This window comes from Podarcis cretensis (genome assembly GCF_951804945.1).
Source record: "Podarcis cretensis genome assembly, chromosome: 11".
NCBI lineage: Eukaryota > Metazoa > Chordata > Lepidosauria > Squamata > Lacertidae > Podarcis > Podarcis cretensis.
The window spans coordinates 19594008-19618467 of NC_137180.1; the positions used below are offsets into that span (position 1 = coordinate 19594008).

General features: G+C 41.1%; 1 protein-coding gene across 5 annotated transcripts in view; it reads right to left on the reverse strand.

The window, feature by feature from the left end:
- Positions 1 to 24460, reverse strand: part of PRR16 (proline rich 16) — a 150011-nt gene that overhangs the window by 43445 nt on the left and 82106 nt on the right. The gene's annotated exons all lie outside the window — the stretch shown is intronic.

Genomic DNA, 24460 nt, shown 5'->3' on the forward strand with positions numbered 1-24460 from the left:
CAGACAGGGGGAAAAACTTCAGTGCTAATATTCATTGAGCAAACATGCCCTTAAATCCATCTGGATGTGACACTGCAGGCTTGATATATGGAGCCTCCAAATCCAGTTAAATGTTCAAAAGCATCATTGCAACTTCAACAGAAGCAGAATATTGTCTGTCAAGGATATGGAACTGCCTTGTATTGATTCGTATCATTGGCAAATTTAGCCCTGTGTTGCCTACTCAGGTGGTAGTAGCTGCCTAATATCTCTATTAGGCGTCCTTCCCAGCCCTGCTATCCAGAGATGGTGAGCACTTTTTGAATGTACAAAAAGGAAGTTGCCTTGTACCATATAAGTCTTCCTATCTAGCTCAGTTTTGTATACAGTAGAGCTAGTCTTCAAGATACCCTGCAGAGGACAGCCGGTTAGTCTACACCAGGCATAGGCAAACTAGGCCCTCCAGATGTTTGGGGACTACAATTCCCATCATCCCTGGTCCTGTTAGCTAGGGATCATGGGAGTTGTAGTCCCAAAACATCTGGAGGGCCGAGTTTGCCTATGCCTGGTGTACACCAATTAGTACCAGCTCTCCAAAATGTGTGACCCGGTATAATCCTCATCCATACCTCAGCCTATTTCTCTCATAGTGAACTATCTCATAACCCTGAGTGGAAGAGCTTCATAAGATTTGGCCATTTAGCTTACATTCAGGGGTGATACTATCAAGTTCACAATAATAAGGAGGCAATTGCTGCAATGGAATTTTACTAAATATTGATCCAGAGCGGATTCCAACGTATAGTTAGCAGAGTAAATACTTAAAACACATTGCAGGATCCCCCCAAAATAGACCAGAGGCAATTGATATTTCACCCAGCAGAGCTATACTGCTACAGAAGGCAAATGGGCATAATGGTCACAAATCTGATACATTCAGGATTGGCACTGTCCATAAGAAATCCAGTTGCAGCAGACTTAAACTTACAATAACTTAATAAATAAGACTAAAACCTTAATACTAAGCATACAGTGACACCTCTGGTTACATACATAATTCGTTCCAGAGGTCCGTTCTTAACCTGAGGAACCATTTTAGCTAATGGGGCCTCCTGCTGCTGCCACGCCACCCTCACACAATTTCTGTTCTCATCCTGAGGTAAAGTTCTTAACCTGAGGTACTACTTCCAGGTTAGTGGAGTCTGTAACCCGAAGTGTTTGTAACCCGAGGTGTTTGTAACCCAAGATACCACTGTACTTTATAAAGAACACCACACCAGAAGGAATTGAAAGTGAAAGTGAAACCCAGGCTCCTTCTGGCTCTACTTTTATAGTCAGCATGACCTTGACAGAAAGAGATAACAGAATCAGTTTAAACCAGCTGTACTCAGTTTCTCTGAAGGAATAACCCAAACATCATGAACCTTCTGCTTGTTTCTTTCACACAGAGAAGCTTCTAGAAGTTTCTTGAATTAAGTAGAATAGGAAATATCTCTACACATCAGATCAATACTTTCTGCACTAAGAAATGCAAACTGACAAATTACACCCATTTAAGTTCCTATAGCCTGTCCTGCCCAGTTGCATTTGCATGGGTGCACACATGTGAAATTTCATTTTCTTCCTTCCGCAGCACTGCACACACAAACAGGAACATGAACAATCTGTTTAAGTATAAGAGAACTCTGATAAATTAAATATACTGGACTGTAATTCTGGCAGAAATTTTAAAAATATATTTTGAATTTCAAAAGTTTCAACACTTTAATAACATTTCGATACAGAACAATATAGCCACCTCCTACCCTCTATTTCCACCGCACTGATTTTAAAGCACTCTTCCTTTGCTTTAAGTCTTAAGGGTTAGGCATTCCAATTTCATAACTACGATACACGATTTACATCTTAATTTCTAGTTGAATAAGTCCTGAAACCCAAATCAAAAACTCCACAAGATGAGGCAGTTTCTCCAGGCTTCAGCTTAAAAAGAAAAGAAAAAAGGCATAAATATTGTCTGTTTTTGATGCAAAGCAACCTGAACATAAAAATGCAGTAGAAACAAGGTAGAATAATTTTACCTCAGGGTAGAAGTCGAAGGTCAGCCACATGATCAGATAGTATCATACTGACCTATTCATTCTATGCTAAGGCATGGCTTCATTGCAGCCTTCTTACCTTGAAAAAGGAAACACCTGCGCCCCTCTATCTAGCAGAGATAACTTTAGAAATCTTAGACTTGCTTCTCATTGAATTTTTGTGCCCTCTCATATGGATGCTCAAATACAAAATACATGTTCTGGCTATGAAGGGTTCATGCAAAAATCTGTTCCCATATTCCCTCTTTAACAATGTACAGAAATAGGATCTTGATCCAGTCCTAATATCTCTCTCTCTCTCTCTCTCTCTCACACACACACACACACACACACAGAGTGCAATCTGCCTCCACCCCAAAAGTTATAATAATAATAATTTTATTATTTATACGCCACCCTTGCCAACAAAGGTCCGTATAGTTAAAGCCATGCAGTGGCGTAGCGTGGGTTGTCAGCACCCGGGGCAAGGCAAGTAATTTGCGCCCCCTAACCCGTGGATTTGTGCCCCCTAACCCTAACCCCCAGATGTTGCGCCCGGTGCGGCTGGCCCCCCCTGCACCCCCCACGCTACGCCACTGAAGCCATGGTTTTCCCAGTAGTGATGTATGGAAGTGAGAGCTGGACAATAAAGAAGGCTGATCGCCGAAGAATTGATGCTTTTGAATTATGGTGCTGGAGGAGACTCTTGAGAGTCCCATGGACTGAAAGAAGATCAAACCTATCCATTCTGAAGGAAATCAGCCCTGAGTGCTCACTGGAAGGACAGATCCTGAAGCTGAGGCTCCAATATGTTGGGAAAGATGGAAGGCAAAAAGAGAAGGGGACGACAGAGGATGAGATGGTTGGACAGTTATCTTGAAGCTACAAACATGAGTCTGACCAAACTGCGGGAGGCAGTGGAAGATAGGAGTGCCTGGCATGGTCCATGGGGTCACGAAGAGTCGGACACGACTAAACGACTAAACAACAACAACCCCACCCATCTGGCTGGGTTTCCCCAACCACTCTGGGCAGCTCCCAGCAGAAGACTAAAAACACGATAAAACATCAAACATTTAAAACTTCCCTAAACAAGGCTGCCTTCAGATGTCTTCTAAAAGTCAGATAGTTGTTTATTTCCTTGACGTCTGATGGGTGAGCGTTCCACAGGGCGGGCGCCACTACCAAAATGGTCCTCTGCCTGGTTCTTGCAGGGAGGGAACTGCCAGAAGGCCCTTGGAGCTGGACCTCAGTGTCCGGGCTGAACGATGGGGGTGGAGACGCTCCTTCAGGTATTCTGGACCGAGGCCATTTACTCAATATACTCAAGCAGCTATTATGCTTGATAAGCAGCACATGTTTTTTGTACTTGAGTATCCATACTATCAAACATTACTGTAAGAAGAGCTCACAGGAAACTAAGCGATGATTACTGTCAGTTACTCATTTACTCCGAGAATAATCCTTTATCTTAAAGATCGTTATCATGCCTTGCAAGAAACACCCCCCCCCCAGTTGTTTCATATTACTGTGCAGCATGGGATATTTCAAAGTAAAAAATTTTGGCCATCTCTTCTTTACAAGTCCGTATATTTTCTCCTTACGGCATCTTGTAGTGTGTGTGTCGTTTGCTGACATGAAAGCAACTAGATAGGCAGAAAGTATTGCACTGCGGGGGCACAGTGGAGTAGCGTGGGGGTGCAGGGGGGGCCGGCCGCACTGGGCACAACATCTGGGGGTTAGGGAAATCCATGGGTTAGGGGGCGCAAATCAACGTGTTAGGGGGCGCAAATCCATGGGTTAGGGGGCGCAAATTACTTGCCTTGCCCCGGGTGCTGATAACCCACGCTACGCCACTGCGGGGGCAGGAGGTTAGACAAAGTGGGGCATTAGTGCAACTCACCTCTGGTTCTGTGCTCCTACACACATATCCAGAGCAACCGAGTTTGTGCAGTAATTCACCTGAGATTGCAACTGTGGCAATGAGTATACTGGTACAAGATGAAAAATAGAGCAATAGAATGCAGAGTAGATTAAGTGTTTGTCTAGGAATGACTAGTGGTTTTTATGAGATAACTTCTACACTTATATTTGCATTTGTGTCTGAGATATAAGTGCTATGTAGTATTAAGGAATAAATACCAACCCCTTAATGCATGAATCTTGGAGGCAAATAAATATAAAACAAAGGATAATGCAACTTAGCCTTAAAAGGTTGGAGATAATATCTGTTGTATATCTTCTGAAGTGTGCTGACTCGAGTGACACTGATGTATAGCTCAATGAATCTGACATTGCTTGGAAACCACATTTGGAACGCAGTTTAATACCAATGGAAAGCTAGGTTTGTCTTAAGTATTTAGTGGGTGCACTTATAACTGAGAAGATGCTTAACACTACTTTGGCCTGCACCTTCGCACTTAACTGCAACATGTATAAAATCTAAGGAGCTGATGCATCAATGGTAAAATGGTAAAGCAAAAATCTATTTTTTTGAATGTTTAAATTCTCTATATATTTTAGGTATTGCTTCGAGAAAGAAAGTTCATTCTAAAACATGTCATTGTACATGCACACTGCATATATTCGGCCACATAATACAGAAAATTAAAACTAACTCAACACTAAACCATCCTGAGCAGTGGTGAGAAGCTGGTGGTGGGCAGCATCTTTGCGAAGTGGGGTGAAAGGGGGGGGCATTACAGGTGATGTGGCATGTGCCTGCAGGACAAGTGGGGAGGTGAGCTATCTTGCCCTTTCCTTAGCCCTCCTAGCCCTTTTGCTTTTCTTGCCCTTTTCACAAGACTGCGGTCAGTATGCTTTTGATTCGGTTTCTCCAGACTAACAAAAAAGTGTCTGAGGCAAAAGCAATGATTTCTTTGCTAGAATCTGAGGACAAACTAAGGAAATAAGCTTTTTTTATATACAGTTGTTTAACTGAAAGATTTTTGTGGTTTTTGTTGCGGTTCCCTCACTACGAGATGTGAGGTTACAGGGAACCAGGCAGAGGGCCTTCTTGGTGGTGGCACCTGTCCTGTGAAACGCCCTCTCATCAGATGTCAAGGAAATAAACAACTATCTGACTTTTAGAAGACATCTGAAGGCAGGCCTGTTTAGGGAAGTTTTTAATGTTTATTTTTTTTTATTCTGTTTTTAATCTGCTGGGAGCTGCCCAGAGTGGCTGGGAAAACTCAGCCAGATGGGCAGCATATAAATAATAAATTATTATTATTATTATTATTATTATTATTATTATTATTATTATTTAACAAGGGTACAATGTCTCTGTTTTCAATTGATTGGGTCTTTACTACATGTCAGTTGCATTTGGTGTGAGACGCTGCTGTCATAGACATTATGAGGTTGTAGGGAGAGGGGGAAGAAAGAATGGGATAGTGATTTTTCATTCTTTTGCTTAGTGTACGTGCGGAGTTTTTGTGTCAGCATTGCGAGGGTATGTTCTTATTTATCTGTTTCTTTGATTTTGCTGGCGTTTGGAGAGGTTGGAGATAAACTATTTTTAATTTGCTTGTTTGATATGGTTCTATGGTCGGGTGCATCCTATAGAGCGAAAAATACGGTAATATGCTTTGGATGCAAGTAGTTACAGTTTGACCATGGACTTCACTTACACTGAGCAAAGGAGCAAATGTTTCTGTATAGTATTTAAGCGATAAAAACAAACCCGTAAGAGAGACGTTTTCCACTTTCAAAAGTTACATCATGATAAAAACTGTACTTAAAAGGTCTGACACAAACATGATACAGCACACAAATATACACAAACACATTTTTAACTCACTTTCAAACTTCATCTCAAAATATTAGGCACAAAAGTCTAATATTCAGTATACCATGCAGCAGTGGACTACAAAAGTTTGAGTAACACATAACTGAATGTTAGATTATACCTTCCTAGTCCAAAAACGGAAGAGAATTAACCAAGTATATGTGGCTTTCAAACAAGTCAGAACTATAGGATTTTTTCAGAACATTATTCAGTAGACATCTTTTTCCTTGGACAATAAAAAAGCTGAGTTTTTTACCTCAGTTAGTTAGTTCATGTAGAGGGTTTTTAAAAAAAAGTGTAGAGATTTTCAGCGTATACAGATGGAAAAGCTCAACTAGGTAAAATCAAATATTTACTATGTGAATAATGAATAGGCCAGTATGAAAGAAAAGAGTGATACTTACATAAGCTAACATCAAAGAACTTCAGGGAAAAAATACTTTAAAAGATTTCTTCATATCTATAAGGCACTGCCTTTAAAGCCACAAATGCTCTCTAGATAGTTGTGTATAGAAAACAAACAAACAAACAAAAAACCGTGCAATTGCAAGCGTGGGGGATAGGGGTGCAAAAACTAATTGTTAGAATTCTTAGAATAGCACTGTCTTTAGGAGTACACTAGGGACGCGGATGGAGCTGTGGTCTAAACCACTGAGCCTCTTCGGCTTGCCGATCAGATTGGCAGTTTGAATGCCCGAGATGGGGTGAGCTTCCATTGCTCTGTCCCAGCTCCTGCCAACCTAGCAGTTCAAAAGCACACCAAAAATGCAAGTACAGTGGTACCTCTAGTTACAAACTTATTTCGTTTTGGAGGTCCGTTCTTAACCTGAAACTGTTCTTAACTAGAGGCGTGCTTTTGCTAATGGGGCCTCTTGCTGCCACTGCGCCGCTGGTACACGATTTCTGTTCTCATCCTGGGGCAAAGTTCTCAACTCAAGGTAACTCTTCCAGGTTAGTGGAGTTTGTAACCTGAAGCGTTTGTAACCTGAGGTGTTCCTCGAGGTACCACTATAGATAAATAGGTACTGCTCCAGCAGGAAGATAAACAGCATTTTCGTGTGCTGCCCTGGTTTCGCCAGAAGCGGCTTAGTCATACTGGCCACATGACCTGGAAAAACTGTCTGCGGGCAAACGCCGGCTCCCTCGGCCTGTAAAGAGATGAGTGCTGCAACCCCAGAGTCGTCTGCAACTGGACTTAACTGTCAAGGGTCCTTTACCTTTTTTTTAAGGAGTAAACTATACCATATGTATCCAATGATGTTCTCCCATTAGGGCAGAGACTTCCACCTGCACAAGAGGATTTCTTATGCCTTTCCCTGTCTCCTCAATCTGCTTCGGAAGGTTGGGTAGACCCTGCAGAACAGATTTTGGGCCGTATTGGAGGTCCATGCAGAAATGGCACAAGTTTGTTGAATGCAACTCATAATAGAGGCACTCTTCAAACCTAGAGAGAATATCAACTGATTATTCAACCCTTCCCTCCCCGCAAGGAAAGCTATTAATTTCTCCTTTTAATTGGAGACACTACTATCAGAGAAGGGGACGCAGGTGGCGCTGTGGGTTAAAGCCTCAGCGCCTAGGGCTTGCCGATCGAAAGGTCGGCGGTTCAAATCCCTGCGGCGGGGTGCGCTCCCGCTGCTCAGTCCCAGCGCCCGCCAACCTAGCAGTTCGAAAGCACCTCCGGGTGCAAGTAGATAAATAGGGACCGCTTACCAGCGGGAAGGTAAACGGCGTTTCCGTGTGCGGCTCTGGCTCTGGCCAGAGCAGCGATGTCACGCTGGCCACGTGACCCGGAAGTGTCTCCGGACAGCGCTGGCCCCTGGCCTCTTAAGTGAGATGGGCGCACAACCCCAGAGTCTGTCAAGACTGGCCCGTACGGGCAGGGGTACCTTTACCTTTACCTTTACCTTACTATCAGAGAACATGGAGCTAATAACGAGGGGAATGCATTGTTCACTTCAAGGTCAATAGACAATGGACTGCCACCAAAAAAGAAATATGGGTCAAGTGAAGAGTCCAGAAGCTATTTTAAAAAGCACCTGGGAGAGTGTTATTTAATGAAATTCTAAGTTATAGCCCATTATCCATCGACTCAGACACTTAGCTTGTCAGATCACCTCAGTTCCATCTGTGCTTCTCTGCCCCTAGTTCCAGCTAAGTCTCAATTAATACTGTGAATAAAGCAACCCTCATCCCTTGCTTAACTAAATTTAAATGTGAATTTCCCCCTACCTCTTCTCTCTTTATTGGTTTTGTTGCTACCATTTATCCAACACTGTCTCTGGAAGTAAAAGGCTGGTAGTATATATTTTAAAATGCTATTTTAAAGGCACTTTGCTGCAATGTTTCTACAGCAGGTGCAACCCAGTGAGCTTCAGCATAAGCAACAGTGAGATTCGCTTCTTTAGGATACATCATGAGAAGAGAAGATTCCCTGGAAAAGACCCTGATGTTGGGAAAGATGGAGGGCACAAGAATAAGGGGACGACAGAGGATGAGATGGTTGGACAGTGTTCTCGAAGCTACAAACATGAGTTTGACCAAGCTGCGGGAGGCAGTGGAAGACAGAAGTGCTCTGGTCCATGGGGTCACGAAGAGTCGGACACGACTAAATGACTAAACAACAACAAGGGAAGGAAATTAATGTTCTTTTCATGGAGCTTTTCCTTTGTTGCCCAGAACTAGTTGCATGCAGAAAGATCTGAACATGTCAATTTGCTGATAACTCTAGCATCCAAGACATCTGCATTAATAGTTTATTCAGCTATAACAGAACCAAATAACTATGCTGGTAACATGAAAGGGACATTACAATTTTTCATATTACAACATAGTGCAACACACACTCTGCATTCATATAGGTAAGTAGGAACATAATAATAATCTATAGAGTGCTTCAAAATGATTTACATTACCATGTGCTGAAAGCAGGCATGCTGCATTGCTCGCTAATTCACCAAGCTTCAAAGTGATGCAATTCTATTCTTCAAATGACAGAGAATACAGGTTATTACAGATAATTTTCTTGCTTTCTAATGCTATACAAGCAGCTCTGACGATTACACCAGACTCTCTAAGATTAGCATATGAAATACAAAGTATTCCTGCAACTAGTGAAGCAGGGACTAGTCATAGACTTTCTCAGGTAACCAACAAAAAGCATCCAGTTATTATCACAACCTAATTCCATTCTATTCTACCTTTGGCTCCTAAGACAGCGTGATAGTTCTATGCAAAGGGCTGTTAAAAGATTCCTGCTTGTATTTGTGGCCAAATACGATGAAAGATACTTTAAATTTCAGAGTGGCAACAGGCGAGAAATACCGAGCCTCTTGAGAGTCTGATGTGTGAGAGAGATTGTTGACACGGCGAGGAAAATGGCTAATTAAACTGGAGCACCATGGGAAAAGCAATATAATAACTTGTCCATAATGCTTTGGGCAATTCAGAAACTCTGCACAGGGATCCCATTTGTATAAACAAAATCTCATTTCGAAGTAGGAAGTTCAACCACATTAATGGCTTCATTGCTGTCTTGGAAGTTTCAGCGCAGGTTATTCTGCCAGCAGTTAGTTTAAAGAGCTGAACTGGAGCTACTTGCTGTCTTGCTGCTTATTTTGGAAGTAGTGGAATCCATCAGGCAGTACAAGATGGATGAGCCTGTGGTTCTGCAATTTCCAGAGAAGGGTGGGTGAACTGGACAACCGACCAGTCAAATACTGAGTTGAATCCAGACTTTGACATCTATGAATGGAAGGGCTTCTTCTAGCCACAAAGGCAGGGAGAAGCCACAAGTGACAGCTTTTGCAATTCTCCCCTGTAGCCCACAGTTCCCATCCCACACTATTCTGGAGGGCTGCCTAATGCTCTCAGCAGACTTTGTGAGGTTGCAAGGGGCTGCAGAAGGAGGGGGAATTGGCAAAACAGCCTCCTTTCCATTGGCCAGAGGGAGTGTCAACTAAGTGGATCTACACTAGCTGACTGTTAGAATGTTCCCACCAAAGGATGCGCAGTTTGGATCCAAGCCACAGTCAGTGTGTGTGGGCACACACACACACACACACACAGTAAATGGTCTCTTCAATTCTACTTGCATTCTTGCAAGAAACGACTCTTTGGTTGCAGTCCTAAAGGCTAATTCCACATTAATCCTATCAGAGTTACAATGACAACTACAGTTAAATGCATGTTCCTATTAATGCAACTATGATATCCATCCTAGAGAAAGCTCAGCTACACCTAAGAAATATTTATCATTCACAAAGGCAGTAATGAGATCTCGATGTAACATTGTAAAGTCAATTTCAAAAGAACAGGAATATGACTAAGGCAAAGGGAATTACAAGGAAAGCTGCCACATAGCTATGGATTATAATTTAATGCAGCTCAATCATTTAGATATATTTTAATCTAACCTCAATGAGAATGTGTTGGGCAACTAGGGGAGGATATGATAGATCAGCCTGAAACCAAGAGTCACCATAGAAATAATTTTACTGAAGTATGCATTGCTTCAGTTCTAATGCATTTCATTTGATTATATACCTTATGCATGGTGCTGATCACATAAGGAAACTCACATTTTAATTTGTTTACACTTTCATTCATTAATGTATTCCTGTTCCTAGGAATATCTGGTCTATACTTCTATCTCCACCACAGAAACTGTTCATAATTCTTTGGAAATTCCCTCCAACTATTATGGCACTCAAAACTAATTACTATCTCTCATGGAGAAAACCATTTTACAGGAACTAAATATAAATTAAACGTCTAACTTAACAGCAAAGTGCAGATGTGAAAAAATTAATATGCAAGAGCTGTGCTTCACAAATGAACAATGTCATATTTATGAATTTAAAATATTCTTAAAGGGAATTTGCAAACACTTTGTTCTAGTGGAGCTCCCTTACTCAAGGAGAAAACTCACAATTAGCACAAAATCAAGATGAGTTAAGAGGATGTGGTCCCTGTGTACCGTACACCTCAGAGTTCAGTATAAAACAGGAGTCACTGGGACCAAACCCTGTAAAGTGTGCATAGGGTTTTGCACCTTGCCTCAGTTACACATGCCCTGGTCATACCCCGGCTAGACTACTGCAATGCACCATACATGGAGCTGTTTTTGTTTGGAAACTTCAGCTAATGCAGAAATTCAGTTGCTGTTACACCTGTGCATGCCAGACCTTCACAGTTTGTAACACCGATACAGTACTAACTGCATCAGCTGCCTATTCATTCCTTGACTCCATCATATAAATCCTGAGCTCAACTGAAAGTGCTGGTGGTGATCTTTAAAGCCCTGCATGATTTGGGACCAAGCTGATAGAAGGACCACCTGCACCACTATGAACCCACCTGAACCTTAAGATCAGCATCTGAAGACCTGCTTGCAAGCTTGTTGTCAAGCTTTAATAGACTTGTGGCTGCAATAAACCTTGTGCCTTTTTGGGGGGTGGTGTCCCCATCCTTTTGGAACTCGGCCCAGAAAGTATTGCTTCTTCTTTGCTAGATTTTAAACTGTTAGGGTATTTGCCAGCGACTCCCGACTGGTATAGCCCAGGAAAGTATAAAGACAAGGAAAAGTTTCTTACAGTCCTTTTTCATTTCAAACTTTACAGAGAGAGACTATAGAACTCAACCTCTTGGATAAGGGCATTGTCCCAAGTGGATCTCCACACACACCTTTCTCTCCCACTTTCTCATTCATCACCATCATCACCTCCTCTACGGGTGCTGCTAAGTGCCCCCTGTCTTTGAGCTCTTTGCTCTCCTACTTTTAAGGCTCACCGGGTTCTGGGAGATGGTGGGTCTGGAATGCTTTCTAGTGACAATGTGTCAGCCAGTTGCTGATCTGGCTCTGCCCATTATTTCCCAACTTTCCCCCTCATCTGCCTCTGAGCTGTGACCTCCCACAAACCACTGTTGTCAATTTATACTGTCTACCTCTTCCTTCTCCCTGGAAGGGTCAGGATGGAGAGGCAGTCTCCACCACTGCACCTCCTCCTCTGCCATGCCCCTGACATCAACATCCTGTTAAAATGTTTTGCTTTAATCTCTGTTGTGGTGAGCTTGGTTTCAAACGTCTGCTGCATTGATGGAGACTAAGCTTTAGTGCTACACTGAACACAACCCAAACAATTGCTAGAGGGAGAGGAAACCAAAAAGGAGAGACTTTAAATCATTCTTGAAATGGTACCAAGAACTAAAAAGATCCTTGTAAAAGTATCGCAGTTAAACACCTTTAACAAGGCTGTAACTAGGAGCTAAACAACACCAGGCAGGAGACAAGAAAACAACAGGGGGAAATCTCTCAACTGTGAACATAGAAGTAGCTCACAAAAAGGAGGCTGAGCTTTCAGACTGCACTCCCAATGAAGTTTGCAGCGGCAATTTGAAAACATGCAAGGGCAGCTCTTATATGCTTGAAAGCAGCTGTGTTCCTTCCTCCTGGAAAACTTCTAGCAAAACTTCCTAGGCAAATGACTTTAACATAAAAAAAAATGTTCTACCTGAGAAGCCTGAATTAATATCCTAGGAATAAAATGTAAAGTTAATCATATTCTGCCTCGTCTCTCTGGGGACCGAGCTCTCCTGCTGCCACTCCATACGTCCCTGAATGTCAAGACAGCTATCAGAGCAAAGGGAAAAGGCAAGATTACAACAAAATGAGAGCTTACATTGACAGGTCAAACTTGAAGTGAACTATTAGCTTTGAAATGGATAAGAGCAAAGAATCCATAACAGCAGCCAAGGCAATTAATTACAAAAGATAAGATGACAAAATTCAATTGGTATTTGACAGAAATATTCATGAAGAGTGAAATACAATAACGCCACCAGCTAGAACAGATTATAGAAAGTCTTATTAATGACAAAAAAAAGAAAACTGCCATCATCTGAGCTCAGAATTCCAATAGAAGGAAAACCCCTTAGAAGTGCACAGTGTATTTCTTTTTTACATTTATAAGTCACTTTTCCTCTAAAGAACTCAAAGCGGCATCTATGGCGCTGTCCCCTCATGTGTTTTGTCTATACACCAACCCTTTGGGGTAGGCTAGGCTGAGAGAGAATAGCTCAAGGTCATTCAATCAGCTTCGCGACTGTGTGCCTGAAGTTCCCTTTCCCTAGTGCTAATCTGACCATTACATCATACTGGCAAATATCTCTTATACAAGCCCTCTGCATTAAAACCAAATGTAGTCATTAGTAATTTAGGGTACAACCCAGGCAAAGTTAAACGCTTGTCAGTTTTATTCATTTCAAGGGGGAAATTAAGCATATGCTCACATCTCTTCCACAGGTCTGACAAGCACTTTGCCCAGATGGCATCCTCAGCTCTGTGGATTGTCAGGGCAATTTTTTATAGAGCCTAGCCTATGCTACAGTGAGGGATATCGAAGAATTCTGATGAAAATGGCAATGGGAGGAAATTGCCAATGTTTGCTTATTCGTCCATTATCCAAAACATAACTCAATCCAGCAAATACAATCCTTATGTACTCTTGGTGTCTGCAAACAATGCATAATTGATTACATCTTTTTTTAGTAATTTGCATTGTATTTTCCCTGCATTGAAATAAATGGGGTGGAATAATGTGATGGCAACTTAATTTATGTAATTTTGCTGCAGCGGGAAGTGAAGATCTTCTTTGGTGGAAGACGAACTGCAATGGAATGGAAACAGCGCTGCATGTGGGGAACACAGGGCAGAACAAAAAAATACATCTCTAGCCACAGATCATTATTCCATACCTATATTGCAATAAGCTGCTTCTTTGAAACCCTTGCAACTCACATTTCCTCTGGGTGTTCCTTTATCTTTGTGTTCTTAATGATGCTATATTGTGCCTTGAATTTGTATTTTAGAATTCCTCAGTATTTTGTTTCAAAATAAATTTAAAATACATTTTCTTCTGACACACTCCAGGCCAGATGTAACTAGTAGAAACCAGCACATGGAATCTTGGTAGCACCAGGGCTTCCCTCCTGCTCGTCTCATTGCACTTCCCCTAAATTCCTTCTCTTAGATTAGAGGAACCATCAGAAGAATGTGCAGGGGAAGAACAGGGGAGATCATTCCATCAGGCACGCAGATATTATTTCCATATTACTTCATGGGTTTTAGTTTCAGAAATAAACTCTAAAGTCTGATTTGTGTCATTATGTATTGCCGAAGAAAAACAAATTACAAGGAATCCTTTGCACATTGCAGTCAGAATCTTTTTGAACACCAGCAACGTGGTATTAGCTCCTATTTTACTTCTATATGATTGTTCATTTTGATAGGGGAAATCTCAGAAAACTTAACCAGAAATTTTCTATAGAGGGAAAACAAAACCAAGATAGAAAAATTGGTTAGGGACCTTGATTGCTTCTTGAATTAATGTTACTTAGTATTCATCATCACTGCTGAAAGCAGTGGTCCTTCTTAAATTTACATTTGCACCATTTGCTTTCTGAATTTGTTGTATGCTCTGTAAACCAACCTTTGAAGCATACTAAATCAACCATGTGTGGTTGGTGGGATTATCATCATCATCATCATTAAAAATATACAGTAATAGAATTAGACATTGATTTTCAGGGTTATCTACCGTAAATAAATTTCCCTTGAACTGAAAATGTTGCAGTGCATAAAGTATCACCAACTTCCCTTCCCCTATTTATATGCAAGAATTGTTTTTCATCAATAGCAAGAGAATGAAAAAGTATGGAATGTATTTCATCCACTTGCACTGCAGATCTACATTCTACTGTTAATTTCCTTGTGAAAATAGTTTATTCAACATTTATACTGCCAAACCTACAAGTACTCAAGCAGCTTGCACTCAATTTTTTATCCTTGTAGCAACTCTGTATGATAGGCTATGCAGAGAGAATATGACTCCAAGAACTTTATGGCTGAACAGGGATTTTAAAGTTACCTGGGATGTACATGTCCAAACTCAACATTCCTGCCACTATCACAGTGGGTTTGCCTAAAGCAAAGAGCCAGTGTTTTTGCAGCTTGAGAACTGTACTAAAAACATCCTAGGAAGATGGAGGGTAATCTCATGGGTAATTTCAGTTGTTTTGACATTTTGTTGCTGTTGATTTTGTTGACAGTTACCGAAAAGTGTAATGAAGAAGTTCACTAAAAATGCTCAACCAATTAAATTCACATTTTTAAGAAACCTTGCTGCTGCAAATCTGGTACTGCTGCACATACATAGTTTGCTGTTTGACCTAGTGTGAATAAATCAGTGATAAAAATTTCTGCAGCTTAATTAAGGAAAGCTGGACAGAAAATTTCTCCAGATGTGGTTCTCCAGATGTTGTTGGGCTCCAAGTCTCATCAGCCAGTATACCAGTGGCCATCCCGCCCCCCAAAAAATGACCCCTGAATTTTTGAATTTTATTGATATTGATACTGCATTTTATGTTTTATTTTATACTGTTTTATGCTGTTTTTAAGTCACATTTTAATCAATGTTTTATATTTCTTGTTAGCCACTCTGAGCCCGGTTTTTAAACCGGGAAGGGCGGGGTATAAATAAATTGTTGTTATTGTTATTGTTATTGTTATTGTTATTGTTATTGTTATTGTTATTGTTATGAATGGCAGGAGTTACAGCCCTTCAACATCCAGAGATCATCAGGTTCCACACTGATTTATCCTTTAGCACTGATCCAAAATAAGAATGATAACTAACAAAATGTGTGAAACTTACCACTGCACGTTGGGTTCTTTCTATATACAGTTGTACCTTGGATCCCGAATGCCTTGGTATTCAGACGTTTTGGGTCCCGAACGCCACAAACCCGGAAGTGAGTATTCCGGTTTGTGAACGTTCTTTGGAACCTGAATGTCCGATGGGCCTTCTGCTGCTTCCGATTGGCTGTAGGATCTTCCTGCAGCCAATCAGAAGCCACGCGTTGGTTTCCAAACGTTTTGGAAGTTGAACAGACTTCCGGAATGGATTCCATTCGACTTCCAAGGTACGACTGTCGTTTGCAGACATTTATAATATGATTTAATGGTAATGTCTACCCCACAGCTGAGTCTAACAGCATCTGTTGAAGCATTTACATAGTAATCCTATGGATATTTACTCCAAAGTTAGTACCATTGTATTCAATGGGGATTGCCCCTTAGTAGAGAATGCATAGAGAAATGTAGCCTTTGTTACTCAACTGGCTAAATGTGGTTGGTAGAGGTGCACGCATACAAATGTGTGTATTCAAGGACGTTCCCTATATTTCCCATCCCTGAGCCACAGTTTCTTCCGTCACCAGCAAGGCAAAACAGCAATGACGACGGGGTGCTCAGAATGTTAGCCTCTGAATTTATTGTGCTTTATTTGCATGCTGAGTTTTAACCAAGAAATACAAATGCAGCCCAAAGGTATTGTTTACTGATCAGTGCTTAATTTATATCACTGTCCTATGCAGACACAAGCATAGAGAGATAGCCTTGAGACATTATTATGGTGCACAGTTTGTAACTAATTTCTTTGGCTATAAATCCATGTTGCTGTTACTTTGGAAATATCACAGTTTCTGTAAGCAGAGATGGCTGTTTAGAACATGGTCCTAGAGCTCTGACTGGCTTTCTGCAAATTCTCTGATCAAAATTCCTTAGTAAAAACATTTCACAGCATGCTGGCTCACATCTCCTTGTAACAGTGATATTGAAACGGAACACAGAAGCCTGATTTCTGCAAGATAAACAGAAGTTAAAATCAGGAAAGTGGAATGTCCAGAGAAGAAGCACTGTGTAGAGGACTCAAAGGCCACCCTCCTTTGCCACACAGTCATTCTTATTCATTTTTAGGTCTGAGTGGTAATACCCATGTCATAGACCCTTTCATTCAACCACAACTTGGCCAAGTCATTTGCCTTCTCTAGTTGCATTCACATGACAGCATATTCCATTTCCCTGACACTTCCCTGTTAATTTGCACATTACATTTGTGCTTTTACATTATGAAAAAGCCACTACCAGAAAACAAATGGAATATAGTGAATTTTTAGTGCTCATTTTTATTCTAGGAAAAAAAAAATCAACCTGCAGCCCCCTTAACTTGGAAAATCACGGGAGAAAAAGTGGTGATATTTGGGGTGTTTACCAGTATACAGTTGTTTCGTGCTGTTTTCATGGATGAATCATGGGGAAACAGAAAGACACATCTGTGCAAAGGGTGGTGAAGTGAAGCATGCTTAGAATCACGCCTTCCCCATTTTTAAATTAACTTGTAACTGCTGGCCTCAATCCTAAGTTTCTAACTTGGTATTAACTTTACATGGTATTTCCAGTATCCAATGTGGTTCCTGTAGCATCTTAATTGCCCCATTTCTATAATCTTAGTGACAGAAACTGGATTTGACCCAAAGCTTCCCAAATTTAGGCTCTGAAGTCTATTCACTTCAACGTGTTGGCTTATTTCAATAAAAAATGAGGTTGCTTCTACATACAAGTGAGTCTACAATTCTCCAGTTTGCCATCTCATGGAAACCAAATATTAGCTGTGTTAAACAAATATTGACTGACCCAAAATACAGACCTTAGAAAGCGCTTTCATTCTAAGGGGAATGCTGTTTTGGCTATAAGCAAATAAATCTATATTTAGTATTTTTTTTGACAGGAGCAAAGAAATAGCTTCACAATATAGCAAATACGGAATGGATAGGAATTATGTATTTTTAAATGGATAATAAATCAATCAATTGCCAGTCACTGCTGGTGGGGAACCTGTGTCACTCCAGCTACTGCTGGACTCTCAATTCATCCCCATCAACATGGCTAATGATCAAAGTTGCACCCACTCTCTGGAATGCTTCCACCCTTGACCATTAGAATGATTAGTAAGCAGTGTATATTGATGATGATGATGAAGATGAAGGTGCTTGGCTTGGCCATATCTCATTGTTCATAAAGTTAATCTCATATTCACTAGGATCTGGGCTGTAGCCCCAACTTTGATTCTTCATTGGTTATATAAATCTCTACTTTCAACACTCCTTGAAGTGTTCATCACATGCCCAGTTCTTACCATTCTCATGGCAGCTCTTTAGTTTCACTGCCTTTAAATGAGTGCCCGGTTGTGGTCATGTAATAGATGCAAGAAAACTGCTCGTAGTTGTATCTACTCAAGGCTGAAGTAATTATGGTTAGTAGGTCTCGTTTTTGACCAAAACAAAAAAAATTCCTTCCAGTAGCACCTTAAAGACCAACTAAGTTAGTTCTTGGTATGAGCTTTCGTGTGCATGCACACTTCTTCAGATTCAGATCTGTGTATCTGAAGAAGTGTGCATGCACACGAAAGCTCATACCAAGAACTAACTTAGTTGGTCTTTAAGGTGCTACTGGAAGGAATTTTTTTTGTTTTGACTATGGCAGACCAACACGGCTACCTATCTGTAACTCGTTTTTGACCTTTAGACTGTGTGCTATCACAACCTCTCAGGTCAACCAAGAATCCCAGCTTGACTGTACCACAGAACAAGAGCTTTTCTTGCCAACAATAGTTTTGTAATTCACTTCTCTTGGTGACTTGCCAAACCTACAGTGTACAAAAATGTTTGGAAGCATTGGGAAGACGCACTGTTAAGGGTCACCTTTGGTGAAAGGGTAATGAATGAGCAGGCTACAGTATCAACCCAATCCAGCAGCCATTCACAGGTACACAAGATCTCCAGAAAACCCAACCACCCAAAATTCACTTCAAAAGAAATTCACACACATTTCAAGGAAGAACCCATTTGTACTGCCAAAGTATAGCAAATCTCAAGTGGAGAGGCTGTTTGCTTGTTTGACTGATAACCATGATAGCCAATTTCATTCTGAAATAAATAAGTAACAATATATTTATATAAATAAGTAACTGTATTTATAAGTATAAATTAGTAAATATACAAGAATGTTTCAGAAATTAAGAGCCTGGCATTGATCCAGCAGTGGAAGCATACCCAAGAAGAGTTGGGTTCAGGGGATGTTTCCATGGGCAAAGGGGGAACCAAGAAGGGAAGCGGGGGGGACCCTCCAGAACAGTATGAGAGGTGGAGCTGGGAGCTGCAGTTTTGGATCAACAGAAGGTACTTTCTCCTCCACCAACAGGACTAAAAGCCTTCTGTGAACTGAAGGAGCCTTTCCATGGAAAATGAAGTCTAGATCCAACTCCTTGGACACTGACATTGTTTTCATCTTTTGTTGTAAACCACCCTGTGATTTTCAAATGAAGGGTGGTATACAATTTTTAAAAAATTATCATCTTCATCATCATCCCAACCCATTGTATTTCATATTAAATGCTACACAGATCTTGTTGTACATTGTAGTATGATATGTTTTCCTTATTTATATTACTTTTATTTAAGTCACAAGACTGGCTTATCACTTGCATCTACTTCTATGACTAAATAGTTGCTAAACGCAGCTGAATTGGTTTGAAGACACATAAAACCATATTTCCAGGAAGCAAAAGAGTTATTTCAGTCTGTAAGAAATAGAGAGGTTTCAGACCTCTGGTAAAAATAAGTTCTTATTTGACTCTCTTATAAATTTTGTTCAGTCTTAGATGCAGGAGAGATACTGCTTTTTTATAAATGAAATATTAAAGACTAGTGAACTCTAATCATCTACTAAAATATTTCCAGAGCATCCTCTGTGTCATAGATCCATTTGGATCATGTTCTGCGAAATTTTGTGCTAGCTATACTTAAGCTTGAGCCACACTGAATCTGGATTGGAACTTTGATTCTGCTAAATCGGAGGAATTATGGGGCATGCATTGGTTTTATTGATGAATGCATTTCCCCATTCTATTATTATTTTGTGTGTTTGCTGTAACCAACATTCCGTTCCAGTTTAACTTGGAGAATTTCTAAAACCAATTTCAGAACTGGAGCATGTGCAATTTGCACAAGTGTAAAATGCATGCAGTCAGAGGTATAATTAGGAGACCGTGACTGATTCACCCGCCCTGGGCGCAGTTAAGAGGGTGTCACAGGGGACACTACAACAATGACTTAGAACTGAAAGCAAAAGTCAGGGGGCGCCAAATCTTGGCACTGCAAAAGGCGCCGCTGAAATTTGAAAGCCCAAAATCCGCCAATGATGCAATCATGGAATTGTGTCAGAATACTTGCTGTGATATGATATCATTAATGCACATTTGAGCAGTGTGCGCCAGTGTGCATAAATACAAAATGAAAACTATAGCAGATTGTACAGGAGCATCTCTCTGATCCACAGCCAGAAATTAACAATGGATCAATGGGCGATCACTAACACCTTGGTGTCTCTCTGGAAAGTAGACCAGGTAATTAAGGGATCAATTTAGATGGCAAGAATGTCATAAGTATCTCTACGGGTTCTTAATGTTAATTAAAACTGCAAATATTTAGCAGTTTTAAATATATAAATGAACATATAATTCATCTTCTTGCTACCATGACCACCTTCCACTGATCAAAGTCACCTTCACAGTATAAGACCTACTTAAATCTCATCTTTCATGAGGTTTGAACCCTTAAGAAACTGGTCAGGGGCCAGTCTTCCTAGACATGAGTGAGCAATTTCCAACATACTGTATGTATCATTCATATAATTCATATAATTTTTCTGAATGTAATCATCATTAATCTCTAGCATCTACCCTACACTTTTCATTCTTTAAAAATATTCTATTTGAATATAAACTCTTCACAATGATACTGAGATCACTGTACAGTAACTTTGAGTCTATGCTGTTCTGGGAAGAGAAGTTGCAATACTACTGACAATGAACAAACAAAGAAGTCTTATTTTAAGTCAACAAGCAACCCACAGGGTTTGCATATGTCCTGTGAAATAATTAACAGAATATTTCACTATGCCATCTTAATGTATTTTTTGTTTACATAGGGGCAGAAAGTTACTGAACAATTATTAGCAATATCCCACAAAAATTCTGAAGCCTCTGTAAATTATTCAGCATCTGTCGCTAGAGACACATTCTCTATGCCTACAACACCTATTCCTTAACATTTAATTCCTCCATAAAAAGCTGATCTCAGACACTGTGCCTTATCTATGATGTGGCCTTGCTATTAGCAATTTACAAAAGGCCAGTTTGTAGTACAGCCTGTACACAGCATCAAAAACTGAGAAATGAACTGTCATATAAGTCCTCTGAGACAGAAATTCTTTCAGAGATAGTATGCAGCCAGAATAAATTTCTGATACTGAACAGCAATATTGTGTATTTCTTAGAATGAGGTTCTTACAGCTATTGGGAAAATTACATACCTCTTATATTTTTTTATATAAACACCACAGAGGCACCACAGAACAGGAATATAGTCGTAGCTCGGATGTCGAATGCCTTACAAGTCCAAAGTTTTGGCTTCCGAACACCACAAACCTGGAAGTGAGTGTTCCAGTTTGCAAACGTTCTTTGGAACCCGAATGTCTGGTGCAGATTCTGTGGCTTCTGATTGGCTGTAGGAGCTTTCTGCAGCCAATTGGAAGCCGTGCCTTGGTTTCCAAACATTTTGGAAGTCGAACGGACTTCCAGAACAGATTTGGTTTGACTTCCGAGGTATGACTGTACTTTGGCATTACTGTCAAAATTACTTTTTGTGCAATTCATTACAAAGTTTCCATTTTTCACATTTGAGCTTTGTACAAATGACTCAGCTCTCTTCCATTGAAGTGATTCTTGCATTTAGCAAATGCAATGTCAGATCATTGCAGACAGTTGGGTAAAAGTACCAAACAACACTATGGAATAAAATCTGTGTCTATTTCCAAAAGCCTTATGCAGGGACCATGGCTGCATTAGCTCAGGCCATGTCTAACTAGAACCAGTGTGGATCAGTGGGTCTGAGCAAAGGAAGTTTGCATTTGAACAAGAAACACCCAGAATAAACTCACTGCTCAGATATGAACTGTGCTGCCCTGAGACATTTTGCTATGGCAAATAGTTTAGCAAGTATTTCTGCTGCACTGATTCCTGCTGTTTTCTATTCCCACTCATGGTGCTGCCTAACAGGAACCGTACACCCATGAATAGCAGTGAAGGAGCCACCTTAGCCCCTGAGGCAGTGCCCTCGCAGACCCCTCACCACCTCCGCTGGTGGTGGAGAAGTGGCATGGACATCAACGCCAATTTCTGGCAAGATCCTGCTGAGGTCTCAGGTAGCCTAAGAGATCTCATGAGATCTGAATATCACCTTAAATCAGTGTCTATGCTGGAGCCACTTCTCTGCTGGCAGAGGTGCCGCAGCAGTTACGGCCTGGGAGCTGGTGCGGCAGTGAGGCCAGGTTAGGAAGCGCTGCATTTCCCATTTCACCTCAAGCAACGAAACGAGACACACCACCCCTGCAGCCTGAGGCAGATTAATTCACTTGGCTACCTGGCTGAGTCAATAGCAATCTAGGGTGGCCCCTTACAGATCACTAGAAAAGAGGAAATGCACCATTCAAAACAAGAGGGGGAATGAAGACAAGGGTGATAAAATCTGTACACGCTAATTTATATGTACAGATGCAAGTTTAGAAATTATTGCTCTAATTTAAATAGCAATGCAACACATCTCACCACAGTTGGGAAGACTGTGACCAGGTGGCTTGTCAGCCTGATTGGTCTGTTGTCCAGGTTGCTAAAGTCTTCATGGGCAACTTCAAGACCTCTATTCTTCCTTGATCTTTAAATTGGACTTTGACCAGACAACCCTTAAAATAAAGGAGCATCCCCCAATAGCCCTTCAGATACCTTATAGTCCTCTGTTCTGTGTAAAGCAGGACACATAATCAGTCTAATATCATCAAATAGCCTACACAAGTCACCCACCGTAGGCCTGGGGGTGCTTCTGTCAATCACAGGCTAACCCAGGAATGGATTGACCAATGGGGTGGAGCTTCAGCTATAGTCTTCTGGCACTGGAGTCAATGCAGGGTGGAGGCTGTGTGAGTGAACTGCTGGAAGCACCAGATTGGCTCTGCTGGTGCATCTGTAAAGCCCTGACCTTACCACCGTCTCATTACTAAACTTCCTGGAAAGTGGCAGTCACTTCCATTGCTGGAAGGCCACTGCTGTAGTCCTTCCACACTAGGTGAGCCACTCCTGGGTTAAACATTTGGAGGACATGGTCCTTATTCTAATCACTGATAGGACCCCTGACCATTAGGTCCAGTCGTGGCCGACTCTGGGTTTGCGGCGTTCATCTCGCTTTATTGGCCGAGGGAGCCGGCGTACAGCTTCCGGGTCATGTAGCCAGCATGACTAAGCCACTTCTGGCGAACCAGAGCAGTGCATGGAAACGCCGTTTACCTTCCCGCCGGAGTGGTACCTATTTATCTAGTTGCACTTTGAAGTGCTTTCGAACTGCTAGGTTGGCAGGAGCTGGGACCGAGCAACGGTAGCTCACCCCGTCGCGGGGATTCGAACTGCAACATTCTGATCGGCAAGTCCTAGGCTCTGTGGTTTAACCCACAGCGCCACCCGCGTCCCAATCACTGATAGTCTAGCCAAAGATTAGCACAGGAGACAGGGGTATCTTTGCCACAAACAGGGGTGATGCTATTCAGTCCGCAGAAGAAGACATCAACTCTTCCGTTAAACACCTCCTGGTATGCTTCTTGGTCAGACATTACTAGCATTGTTGCAGACCATTCTCTACTTCTAAAGCCATCATTAAGGGGAAATTAGATCATTTTCAAAGTGAAATATTGTGTAACTTAAAAAAAAACAACTTCCAATCAATGCAGGGAATGTTATTCAAAGTTAGCTTCCCTTTGACCAAGTTGTTTTAGCTTCTTTAAAAATAAACAAACAAACAAAACTCATGTAATTGTGTAGGAAACAAAAAAAAGTCCTCCACCTACTTATTTAGTGCCAACAGCAGCAGGAAACGAGATGAATTCCCACAATAGAATTTTCTTTTTAAACTGAGTAAATGTAAACGGTCATGTGTTGATACAGCACTTTTATAATTAACAATAGACAATGTAAGCATATCCTAGCTTTAGAAGTAAGCAAGGAAACAGCCCACAAAGTTTTGAAATAGGTCACTGTTTTGGCAAAAGCATTCACATTTGTGTTTAAGGAGTCACCTTAAAACCTAATTTATAGTTTGCATTGGCTTTAAGAGCATGCTTTATATATTCGCAGGCTGACGACCAGAGACTCATTATCAGCACTGTCGACATATTCTGACCCACTATTATCACCCCTTGATTACGCGCTAGTCACAATTTGTCTTTCCAAAATGGATCAATCCATCTCTGTTATACTCTCTGCATGAGCACGACATTGATGTTTGATGATAAAGTATGAGTTACCACTGACAGAGACAGATAGCGATGGCATACAGGTATAAGTGGTTAAATTGCTATGGGTTACAGAAGTGGAGGAAAACAAGAAAAGTAACAAAAGGAAACTAATCAATGCATTCCCTACCCCCACCCAATAGTTGGAAGATGATGACCTTGTCCAGAACCTTCAGTGACTTGCCTGGCTCTCCATCTGTATCCCAAGAATTATTATCCCATCCACCTCATCCCCCAAAGTCACTGAAATGTATCATTAAAAACATTATTAGCAGTTGAGAAAAAGAAGCATCACACATATACATCCTTTGTTTTTTGACA